Consider the following 13152-nt stretch of genomic DNA (forward strand, 5'->3'; position numbering starts at 1 on the left):
ATAGAGTACATTAGGTAACATTTTACAATCAGGTCTCATTAGTAAATGCATTAACTAACATCAACAATGAGAAATAGCTACATTTATAATTGAGTTTTTTAGGTTTCGACTGATTTTCTTAGTTATTAGTGCCATTATTAAAACAGTTACAGCTTTTAATTTGAACTAAAGAGTTAAACATTAACTAAGAATTTTACGTAATAATAAATGATTTACAAATAGTTTTCATTGTCAGTTTAGTTCAGTTAACTAATGTTAACAAATGGAGCCTTTTTGTAAAACGTTAAACAACAGGCCTATAACAAATCCGAGCATTATCAGTCAATATATCAGGCATACATAAACATTCATCTATAAAATAATTTCAAATAATGATCTACTATAGATCAGTTTTAGACGAGAATAAGAGGTGAAATGTTTAGAGATGTTCGATATGTCGGCGGCCATATCAATATAGGCCGATAAAAGCTATTTTTAATTAATGTTATTGTCATCGCTCCAATATCTAAGTTAGGGAGATATCTTTAAGCCGAAAGATTACGTAATTGTTCTGCCTGCCTCACGCATGCGTGGCTCAGACGTGTTCAGACTTGTCCAGCGCACTATAAGCTCACATTGTTTATTCTTTCAAAGTCTATTCCCAGAAAGTTTGGGCGGTATTGCTGTGCGGTAGTAACAAAAAGAAGTATCCATATTCTTTATCACTGTGTAGACATGTTTGATAGAGGGTCATAATGTATTTTGGTTTAAATTAGCTTCATGAAAATATTACATGCATACAGTATAAATGAAAGATAACTTTTTTTGTGTAAACACGAGAGAATCTTGCGGGTGTGTGGTAATAAGTGTCAAACGACCCAGCGACTAACAATTGTACATTACTGTAACATGTTTTATTTGAGAACATTTGAGCTGGTTTTAGTTCTTAGTGCTTTCGTTTTCATTTTATTTAAAATCTATTTATTTAACTTGTTTGTTAATTAAATCCCGTTTTGTTATTTAACTGATTATTTTTATGCAACAGTCAATTGCATGTTAATTTGCTATGAAGAAAAGGAAATAATTTATTTTTGGCATGCTGATTTATGTGAAATCGTGAACATAGGTCTACATAAATCACCTTGCAATTAAATTGTAATTTTTTTGCTTTGAGTAGGCTATTCTATGATCAGTTCAGACTTTTTGTGAAGTTTTAAAACTGAAATCAATTGATTACTATATAAAAATATAACATTTTGAAATATTTTTATTTATCAGCTATAATATATCAGTTATCGGCCTCCAAATCTAAAGAGTTTTTCTGCGGATCCAGATTTCCTCTAATTTTTAGCCCATTATTGAGTCTATTTATTTACTTGTGTAATTGTGTGTAAATTTATATTTATTCAGTTTTTAATTTAATTTCAGTAATATTATTAACAAATATGAAAATGTTCACTTGATTTATTTACAATACAGTAATATTTTCTGTCTTTTAGTAGATATATCACATTAAAGACCTGCTTTGTTTACCAATTAAGTGGATCTAACTGGATTGGTTAAATAAAATGGTATTATTTTTTTTATTTCGTATACTAATATAAGTTATGATACTTCCAAAATCAATCCGCATAAATTAGAGAATTTTTTTTTTAACAAAATTCTGCGCAGAAATATTACAAAATGTCCGCAGATTCTGTCTGGCTCTAGTTATCGGTTATTAATATCGGCCCACAAATCCATATCGGTGCATCCCAAGAAATGTTCTATGCTTGTTTTATGCTGGCCTTCAAGGATTTAATGCTGTGATGAGAAACACTGAGGAAAAACAACAGTCTGAATATTCTTAAAAGGCACTTTAAAAGTTTTAATAATGAATAATTACTCACGATATTGTAAAGTGTCCAAAATAACAAAAATAAAATGCATGTTCATTACATAGTCTGCATAAATATGTTCAATAATCATTATCATCACGACATATCGCTACTATATAACTAAATATCCACACAGTAAAGTTTGTGTGGAGTCTGTTAACAGTTCAAGCTGCAATAATAACTACAATTTACAGCCAGCTCCATACAATAACAACCGCACAATGTAGGTCGACTTACAAGACGCGTACAGTAAATACAGTATCACTGCAATATAAAAGTGCACTGAAGGCTGTTTTTACAGTAAACACTGAATACATTGAACATCTCCGTATATATCCCTCTTATTCACCACATCAAAGCGCAGAGGTTTGGAAACGAATCACTTACTTTTCGGCGTCTGGGCTTCGGTTTCTTCCGATTCTCCTCGGGTGCTTCCCTTATGGATCTTCAAGCGGTGCAGAGCAGCAATAATCCGCGCGTGGAGGAAAAAAAAGACCCTCCCTCTGTGAGTCTGTCGGCAGCATCAGCACAGCTCGGTCTCCAGCATCTCTACCTCTCTCTCCTTCCCCTCATATGGGTCATACATGAAATATTCAGCGCAGCCCTTCATCATATTCGTCATTCTGACATTAATTTCAGGAGCGCTCGAGGGGGCTCCAGTGCGTCTGATGATGATGATAACCTACATTCAGACCATCTCATTGTAGCGTCTAAGCAAACGGCGCTTCCTGTGCTGGAATTAAAAGTTGCAGGAGTCTTTTCTCTCGGGGTTCATGTTGATGTTTATTAACCTAAAAAAAAGTTGAGGAAAATTCACAATTATAGGACTGGATGCTTTTCAAAAGTGCAAGTTTGGAGTGAATAATTGGCCACGCCCCACAGGAAGCTGAGATGAAATGACAGGAAGAGGCATATACTAATTTGCGTTAAATTCAACAGATACTGTTGTTTAACAAATCATTAATTTCACAATTTATTTAGCCTAAGTATACACTGATTTTAATAATGTATTGGGCTTTATTTATAATATTAAGGCTTCTATGACATGTACAAAACATTATAGCCTGTATTATATTACAAATATTATGTATATTGTGTATGTGCATATGTAATATATGTGTATTGTGTACACAAAAGTGTATAGACAGTAACTGACAGGTGAAAAGGATGAAACTGAAACATTGAGTATTAATATTTATATATATAATACATATGTATCTCACTCACTTGCCGCTTTATTAGGTACACCAGTACTGGGTTGGGCCCACTTTTTGCCTTCAGAGACTCCTTAATTTTTCATGGCATAGATTCAACAAGGTACTGGAAAATTCCTTGGAGATTTTGGTCCATATTGACAGGATAGCATCACGCTGTTGCTGCAGATTTGTCGGCTGCACATCCATGATGTGAATCTCCCGTTCCATCACATCCCTAAGGTGCTCTATTGGATTGAGAACTGGTGACTGTGGAGGCCATTTAAGTACAGTGAACTCCTTATCATGTTAAAGAAACCAGTCTGAGATGATTTGCTCTTTATGACATGTTGTGCTATGCTGCTGGAAGTAGCTATCAGTAGATGGGTACACTGTGGTTACAAAGGGATGGACATGGTCAGCAACAATACTCAGGTAGGCTGTGGTGTTGACACGATGCTCAATTGGTGCTAATGGGCCCAAAGTGTGCCAAGAAAATATCCCCCACATCATTACACCACCACCACCAGCCTGAACCATTGATAAAAGGCAGGATGGATCCATGCTTTAATGTTGTTGACGCGGAATTCTGACCCTACCATCTAAATGTCCCAACAGAAATTGAGACTCCTCAGACCAGGCAACGTTTTTCTAATCTTCTATTGTTCAATTTTGGTGCGCCTGTGTGAATTTTAGCTTCAGTTTCCTGTTCTTAGCTGACAGGAGTGGCACCTGGTGTGACTTTCTGCTGCTGTAGCCCATCTGCCTCAAGGTTGGCCATTTTGTGCGTTCAGAGATGCTCTTCTGCAGACCTCGGTTGTATCAAGTGGTTATTTGCGTTACTGTTGCCTTTCTATTAGCTGGAACAATGCATTTGCACCCACAGTACTGCTTTTCACCGGATATTTTCTCTTTTTCAGACCATTCTGTGTAAGCCCTAGATCAGTGTTTCTCAACCTTGTTCCTGGAGGACCACCAGCTCTGCACATTTTCCATGTCTCCTTAACCAAACACACCTGATTCAGACCATCAGCTCATTAGCAGAGACTGAAAGACCTGTAATGAATACGACAGACAAAGGAGACATCCAAAACATGGCCTCCAGGAACGTGGTTGAGAAAAACTGCCCTAGATGGTTGTGCGTGAAAAACCCAGTAGATCAGACCAGCCCGTCTGGCACCAACAACCATGCCACGTTAAAAGTCACTTAAATCACCTTTTTTCTCCATTATGATGCTTGGTTTGAACTGCAGCAGATCGTCTTGACCATGTATACATGCCTAAATGCATTGAGTTGCTGTCATATGATTGGCTGATAAGAAAATTGCGTTAATGAGCAGTTGGACAGATGTACCTAATAAAATGGCTGTGAATATATATATATATATATATATATATATATATATATATATATATATATATATATATATATATATATATATAGTGTATACATACTAGTATTCTGTTATATATAGTATTTAGCCTATGTAAGCCCTTTAAAATGATTATATTACAATTGTTAAATATTCATATTATTAAATACTGACATACAAATAAATAAATTTTATGTAAAAAAATAATACAAAACATTGCAAAAATGTCATGAAGTGGCCATTTCTATTATATGTAAATGATAACAATTATAAATTATACACTAAAAATAAACATATATACTTTAGCTAACGTCAAACAACCAATATCAATATCATCAAAAGTTTCAAATGTTTTGAAGATGGGGTTAGCACTGTCGCTTTACAGCAAGAAGGTCGCTGGTTCGAGTCCTGCGCCAGTTGGCATTTCTGTGTGGGGTTTGCATGTTCTCCCAGTGTTGGAGTGGGTTTCCTCCGGGTGCTCCGGTTTCCCCCACAGTCCAAACACATATAGGTGAATTGGATGAACTGGCCGTATTGTAGTGTGTGTGTGAATGTGAGAGTGTATGGGTGTTTCCCAGTACTGGGTTGCAGCTGGAAATGCATCCGCTGCATGAAACATATGCTGGAATAGTTGGTGGTTCATTCCACTGTGGTGAAAAAGAAGGGACTAAGCTGAAGTAGAATGAATGAATGATCAAATATTATCATTTCTAAAATGATTCTTATAATATAACACAAATATCAGCATATTATTAAACTGATTTATAAAAATTGACTCACTTCCATACGGTACAGTTTCAAAGGTGTTCTCAGTTTAACTCTGAATGGCGCTCGGTCTTGTCGGCCTCCTCCCTTTTCTCTTTAGTCTAGTCTGTAAACATCTTATCTGCAAACACTCCAGAAGGACGTCTTTGTGCAACAATAATTAATCTATAAATAGCACCCAGAGTCCTTCTTTTAAACCAGGCGATGCCAATCACAACATCAAGCTCCAGCTCGCCCCAGATTTCCACCGCCACTCGTCCAGACTTGTGTTTGCGCGTCCACTGGAGACCTGACCCGCTTGTGCTGATAACCCGCAAGAAGTAATTACAGCGCGCAGACCGACGTTAAGGGCGTCTTGGTGATAAAACATGAAAGATGCACACAATAAAAGGACGTGTTTTGTGCTGCGCAGTCCACCAAGTGCAGTTAATAATGAACAATGTCAAAAGAAATGCTACTTTTATGTTGCAATAGTAGATGCTGCTTCCTAAGCATGCTGGGATTGAGGACAGCGCATTAACAACAACAGAGAACAGCAGGTGCCCGAGGCGCAGTTTGATGTTTAAAACCGATACAAAAATGCAATCAGAAGCTCCATAGCGACTGATTTCAGATCAGCTGAAGGGATGCTTGGGAATTCGGAGTGCTTTCCGCTTATGCATCGTGCGACTCTCATTTGTGAACTAAGTAGGGTGTCAATAACTTTAAAAGAACCTTTGATCTTGGGATTTGTGTGGGATGCAATTATACTGCCGGAGGTGATGGAGGTCAAATTGGAGACCTTATTAAAGCGCTCACATATAAACACTGTGTGCTGAAGGACTTTTTCTTTTTCTTAGGATGTTGATTCTCCAAGGGCATCGCAGGCACTCATGCTGTGGCATTTTTCGATGTTTATATAATGTTGGTATTAACTAGTTTTCTGTATCAGAGAGACAAACTAGATTAGCTAACAAGCCCGCAGGTTTAATTTCATTATATTTGCAGTGGTCTGCCTTTGATCAGTGTTTTGAAGCGAGCTGCTGGTGAATAAGTCCTGTTATGGATACACTGGTTAGCTTTGATGCTCTTTACTGTAGCACGGATGATAATATAAAAGCAAACTTAGCTTTGTTAGCTTGTATTTTATATTTATATGGGAAAATGTAATGAAAGATATGGGGAAAAAATGTTGTTGAGTTTAGTAATCTAGTTACTGTACTTTTCCGCTAATAAAGTAAGGGGGTTAAAATAAATAGACTTAATCTTTCTGACACTTAAATCAACACTTACAACATGCAGTCTTGCACATTTGCACCAGACACTTTCTTATAATCATGCCATATCTCTAAAAAATAAACACACAAAAAAGACTGCATTTATGAAATGAACTTCACACAGGTGAGTGGACTTGATAAACCACCTGTAGAATCCTCTCACCTCCCACCACTTACTCTATAGCACTTAATCTCTGAAGCGTGAAGTGTGAGTGATTCACATGTTAAGTCAATGCAGAGACATGACCAGACTTCCTGCAGCGCAATTTGTGCGAATGAATCAGCGCAAATGACGTGATTCGCATGAATGAAGCGGCGCGAGTTGAATGTTTTGGCCGTTTGACACGCTTAATGTGTGTATCGCGCATTTCGTGTGAATCGTTCGAGTTGAAAAATCTGAACTTTAGCGGACATTCGTGCCACATTACCCAATCAGGAGCTTGCTCTTATCATGATTATGACGTAGTGCCTGTTGTTGGTGTCCCAATGGGAAATCCTTTTGCTGACACCGTACAATAGCTCATCAAACTGGGCTGGGCTCAATCTAAAGCACCGCTGAAAGACTCCATCATCTAAGTACAGTTTCTGGATGAGTTGATGAACTCACAGAGCTGGGTGCACCTCTGAAAGCATCTCGTGGACTCAAATCTACAATGTTTTTAACCTTTCTAAAGCACATAAAGCACAGCTACTATCTCAATAAAATCCATGTTAGCCATTTAGCAACGAAGCTAGAGTCACCGAGCAGACAGAAGCACTGCCCATGATGTGAATCACTGTCTATTGTGAGGTGAATTTGACACATGAATGAATCGAATTTGATGCACAAATGAAGCGACTAAACTCAAAATGTTCATGTGTTCAATGTTCAAGCTAAAAGGCCTTTGACTCACATGTAATAAATTAAAAGAGATTCATTTTTCATTTTTAATATGTTGAGATTTATATGTAGTTGTAGTTTTTGTCTAGTCAAATAATAAAGTAATGAAGTACTTTTTAGACGAAGTAATTTTTAAAGGTGATTAGTAAATTAATTGCTTTTTTGAAGTAACTTATCCAACACTGATGAACATTCAACATAATAGATATACATTATTCATTTATTAATTACCGGTTTGTAAACATTCAGGATGTGCACAGTGAGGTTGCAGAAAAAAACCCAGAAGCACTAGCATTTACAGCGAGGGAATGACATCTGATGCGGTACAGATTTTGTTGTTGCATTAGAGATAAGTTAAATTGATTACACATTATATATATATATATATATATATATATATATATATATATATATATATATATATATATATATATATATATATATATATATATATATTACTTACATTATGCTTTCAGCATATTATAGCAGCTTGTCACCCAGTGATAAGCAAAGTTATTCGGCAAAATTAAAGCGGCGTTCGTCTGACAAGTCCATTTGCGATAGCATCCTCCCTATGGATAAGACGAAATGGCCAAGCATCCAGTCCGAAAAATGTCTCATTGAAACTCCAAGTGGTTTTACAAGAGAGAAGTTAAAGGCCTACAAGTCTTTGGATGCCAACAATTGTGTTCTGTGTGGTCATGTGCAAGAAGTAATGTCCCATGATTACCAGATACAAAACTATGTAGTGCTAAAAACTGAGGTTCTGCCTAGCCAAAGACAAGGAAAGAAGACAGAACTCTACAAGGCCTGGGTAATCATCAACAAGCAAAACAACTGCATTCTGACAGCGAACTGCACCTGTATGGCAGGGTATGAACATTTTTACATTTCATTCTAAGCATTCAGTGTCCGCAGTTTAATGAACCATATTTAACTGTTTTTGCTGAAATCATTACTGCAATCAAAAACGAGTAATGTGTATGATTCAGCATAGTGTGAATTTACCTTATATAAAATGAGAACTGAAGAGTCGAGTATTTTTAATTAGGTCCTCACTCCATTCAGCTCTTATGATGGCTGTCAACGGTTGGCATTAAAAGAAGTGTGGTGTACCGTAAAAGTTAAGTTTTCTATTTTTGGACTTTCAATTTTGGCATCCTACGTCACAACACAACATGTTCGCTACTGCAACCTGTCTTTTTTTGCAACCGGTATGCACGGTTGAACCTGTGTGACGTCGTGCTGTATGACATTGGTTGGTAATTCCCCTATTCTGATCTGTATTTATTAAAGAACAATACAAAAATGTCTTGCTAGCAAGTGATGAAGGATTGTGTAAAAGGATTTAAAATGACAATAATAATTCAACTATTGACACTAGGGTGCTATCTGTGAATTATGGGGGAAAATGAATGATTTTCCTTATGTTTTTGCTCAAAAAACAAGTTAAACAGCCAACATTTAAAATAAAAGTTCACTTTTTAATGAAAAATCCTATTCACGTAAGTGTAATCTAATATTGAAAATGACAAAACTCACATTTAAAGCCATTCCGGATAATTCAGCAGTTTGTCTTCTAAAATCTGCAGATAAATGCCTGCAGATTCTATCTGTGCCCGATAAACTAAATTTAGAAGAGACGAGATAAAATCACCCATGAAAAATCACCCGAAACTGGGCATAATAGTCTCAGTAATGCAATCTAACTCTCCTCATCATACAGTGGATGTTGATATTGGTCCATGGGCGAGATTTCACATTGAGGATGACAACTGTGAGTTAATTATAAAGCTGGTACTTGGTCGAGACAAAAAAAAGCGTTTTGTGAAACTTGATTGCCAATTAAAAAATCACAAAAAATTAACATACCACGTAATTAGCATGCATGGGATGAAATGCAAACGAGAGGCCATGGGGTGAGAAATCTGTAGCGTCCTGGTGATCATTTTGCAGTCTGCTTCATCCAGAGAGCTGAGCCGCGGCCTCTTGATAAAAACACCCTGCTAATTTAGCGCTGATTTATGCACTCCTTGGGATGATGAAAGTATTTCAGGTCTTCACTGAGTCTTCAGTGAATTATAAAGCCACATAACAGAACAGCACAAGCTGACATAACTGGAATACAGGCCAGAGATTGCGCTGTCTATGTCGGCAGTATTTCTATTTCAAGGAAATTCAGCTCAGTTCAGCTAAAATAAATGTGCTGTTAATTTACTCATCTTCAGGAAAGCATGATGAGGTTGTTAATTTGCGATTAGCTCAATCTTAATCTTTTAAATTAGTTCATAAATTGCACAAAACATTTTATTTGTAAATTGAACAGATCCGATTGCATTTGTTTATGAGTCAACAATTCATTTGATTCAAATGATCAATTTAAAGTCACTGATTCAGTTCAAAGTGAGTGTGTTGTTAATGATTCACTGACTCAAATAATCTAGATTGACATTGTCTGTTCAGAGAGAGTCAGTACTCACATTGTCCCACAACTACATTAGTGTAGATTAGTGTACAATGTTTTATATTTATTTTATAGTCATTTGACAAATTAGATTTGGTTTAAAGTAACGCAATAGTTACTTTCCCTGGTAATTAGTTACTTTTATAATTATGTAACTCAGTTACTATTTTTGGTAAGTAACTAATAACTATAACTAATTACTCTTTTAAAGGAACGTGCCCAACTCTGCCGAATTTTCTAATTATCTTCTTTTTTGTTCAGCAAAAAAAAAAAAATACCTTATAAATGTTTGCGTCACTTCAGAGTGAGTAAACAGTGAATAAATGTTCATATAAGCCCATTGCTTGAAATGCTTAAATGTGTCCATTTTGTGTTTGTTATATTAATATGTGTTATTTTAGAATTGTTATACATTTTCAGCATTGTTATCAGGGGATGACAAGTTTGTGTACATTTAAAAATTAAGGGCTCTGTTTTAACATAAGTCTAAAGCGCATGGCACAAAATCATTAAAGGCGTGTTCGAATCCACTTTTGCTATTTTAAGCATGGAAAAACATAGTTTGCGCCACTGTGCATGGTCTAAAAGGGTTGTGCATATTCTCTTAATGAGTTATGGGTGTGTTTTGAGAATAACGCGCATTAAACCAATCCGAGTCTTATCTCCCATTCCCTTTAAGAGTTAGTTGCGTCGCGACATGGTGCATTTGCTATTTACATGGTGGACTTTGGGTGGAAAAACTGGGTGGAAAAACGCTTCACTAGCGAGAAAACAGTCAAACAGACCATCTGGAGTGCCAGGATAAAGAATGATCCTCCTCCATTCAGCCTCTTTACTTTCACTTTACTTTACTTTTACTCTTTACTCCTTTACTTTCGTGAATAAGGAAATGGTGTTGTACGCACTCCAGTGAAGACATCCATCAGCCGATTGTGAAGCTGAAGAGCGTCGAGGGGTGTTGCGGATAGGGGATCTGTGCACAAAGGAAGGGACACTTTTATTTTAAGGATGAACTTTCTTTGAGAAAAAAAGGGCAGGTGCCCAAAGCTCCCTTCTGCAAGTGCCTGTTGTTTATAACAAAGTAAAATGAAATAACCCAAACGGAGATAAACCAACTTCGCCGTCACAGTTCAGGCTGCTCATTAACCCTTGATGAGTTCACTACAGCGATGGTCAGAAAGACGTGCACTGCGGTTGTCATAAATCACAAATGATCCATGTTTTCAATCACAAGTGACTTATTTTACATTTCAAATGCCGAAATACACATTAGTAGTAGCAGAACAACCCTTTACAGTTGATGAAATACACCAAGGTTGTCTGTGAAAGGGCAAAAATCATATTAAGCATAATCTGACAACGTGCTTACTCCATACAGTGTACACACTGCGTGCATAATTAGACATTTTGTGCTGTCTGTAACTGTACTTTTATAAGAGCAGTGTGAACAGCTATGTAAATAAATCAGATCTGAGAAAAAAAATCAGATTTGAGCACTAAGCCTGGCAGTGTGTACGTAGCCTTTGTCTCAATCAAGTGGCATACATTTAACATTTGTGCATCGAATCAAGTAATATTGAAATGGGGAACTTTTCTTTTTCCTGGAGTATTTTTTACAAGGGTCAGAGCTTTATTTGTGTAGTTCGTCCAGCACTGAGTGGATGTGTGGCTTTACTGGCTGATAGACATGGCCTGGTGAGCTCTCTTGCTGATGCTTGCACTTTTCAGACTTTTATCTAATAGTGGATGCTGTAGATGCCCGGGGCAGAGTGCAACTCAGGTGTGAAAGTGGAAGATGAGGGACCATGACTGATCCTCCACACTTCCTGGAAAATACTGCTTTCAGATCAGCATGGATGAGCAGTTCAGCCTCTCATGTGCAATGTGGTGATGAGTTTGATGACATCTGAGCAGAGAAATTGGGACTAGATTATACACTTTCTGAAGTGGTTTGTGTGATAGGTTGCCAGGGCGTTGCTATGTGGTTGCTAAATTCGATTTCGCTACCGAAATGTGTTCTTTTGGCTGCAAGAAATTTGATTTAAAGGGGTCATGAACTGAGAAATCTAAATTACCTTGAATTTTGGACATACAAGAAGTCACTGTACTTAATTTCTAAAAAATTAGGTTCAGTTCAGTTCAGCTAATAGGAATCTGCTGTTAATTTACTCACCTTCAGGCCAGCAAGATGAGGCAGTTAAACCTGTGATTATCTCAAACTTAACCTTTTAAATTAGTTCAGAAATTGCACCAAACACTTTATCTGTTAAGTTCACAGATTCAATTGCATTTGTTTGTGAATCAACAATTCAATGGATTCAAATGATCTATTTAAAGTTGGTCTAATGACTCACTGTTTCAAATGATCATACCTAGCGAATGTGTTGGCAGCAAGAAAACTGATTTAAAGGGGTCATGAAGTGAGAAAGCAAAATGACCTTGATCTTTTGTCATTCAAGAGGTCACTGTACTAATTAACCATCCTGTATAATTCAGAACTAGGACGCTTCTTGTTAATCTAAAAACAGCTTATATTGAAGACAATCTACCAAAATGAAAGGTTGAGGAATGTGCCATTCATGTTACATCACTATCTGTTTAGCTCCACCCACTGATTCACACTATAGTAAGTAAATAACAAGATTCAAGCACAGGTTGATGCAGAAACAAATCAGTGAATAGGCTCTGAAGACAACAAGAAATTTTTGCATCGCCTTCCTTTTGATCCCAACATTAGGAAAGAGTGGATGAACATTATATTTGATGAAGTTCCAGTTGATATCAGTAAGCACTTGATCTTTTATGTCCTTCTGTCACAATCACCAGGCTTGTAGATCAGAATCAGAAAGAGCTTTATTGCCAGGTATGTTCGCACATACGAGGAATTTGTTTTCGTGACAGGGCTTCTACAGTGCAACAGAATTACAGAGACAGGACAATGAACAGATAATAAATATATAAAAAAGCAGTAAGTAGTGAATGAAAATATACAAATAGACATGTGTTTGTAGAGCTATATAACTATATACAACGTTAAATGTGCAACTGTTATGTGCAAATTGGCATGTAAAGTGTGTTGTTAAATAAGTGTATATGTGTATAAAAGTGTATGGCAAGTAGTGATGTTGGTTCCACAATTACAGTATTATTATCAGGTGCTCATGAGAAGCATTGCCTTAGGGCATCACTGGGAACAATTCACTTTCACTCAGGACTACAACCCTACTGAAAAAAAACAGCTTAAACCAGCCTAGGCTGGTTGGCTGGTTTTAGCTGGTCAACCAGCCTGGTTTTAGAGGGGTTTTGGCCATTTCCAGGCAGGTTTCCAGCCATTTCCAGCCTGGTCTTAGCTGGTCAGGCTGAAA

At 36.8% G+C, this 13152-nt stretch overlaps 1 protein-coding gene across 1 annotated transcript in view; it reads right to left on the reverse strand.

Moving 5' to 3' along the window:
* The window catches only part of klhdc8a (kelch domain containing 8A), a 56990-nt gene extending 54484 nt beyond the window's left edge, over positions 1 to 2506 (reverse strand). The window contains exon 1 of the mRNA XM_056468787.1: positions 2244 to 2506. The gene's annotated coding sequence lies outside the window, so the exon portion shown is untranslated. The remainder of the gene's footprint in view (positions 1 to 2243) is intronic.
* Between the last annotated feature and the right edge of the window lie 10646 nt (positions 2507 to 13152).

Source organism: Danio aesculapii, chromosome 11 (assembly GCF_903798145.1).
Source record: "Danio aesculapii chromosome 11, fDanAes4.1, whole genome shotgun sequence".
Lineage (NCBI taxonomy): Eukaryota > Metazoa > Chordata > Actinopteri > Cypriniformes > Danionidae > Danio > Danio aesculapii.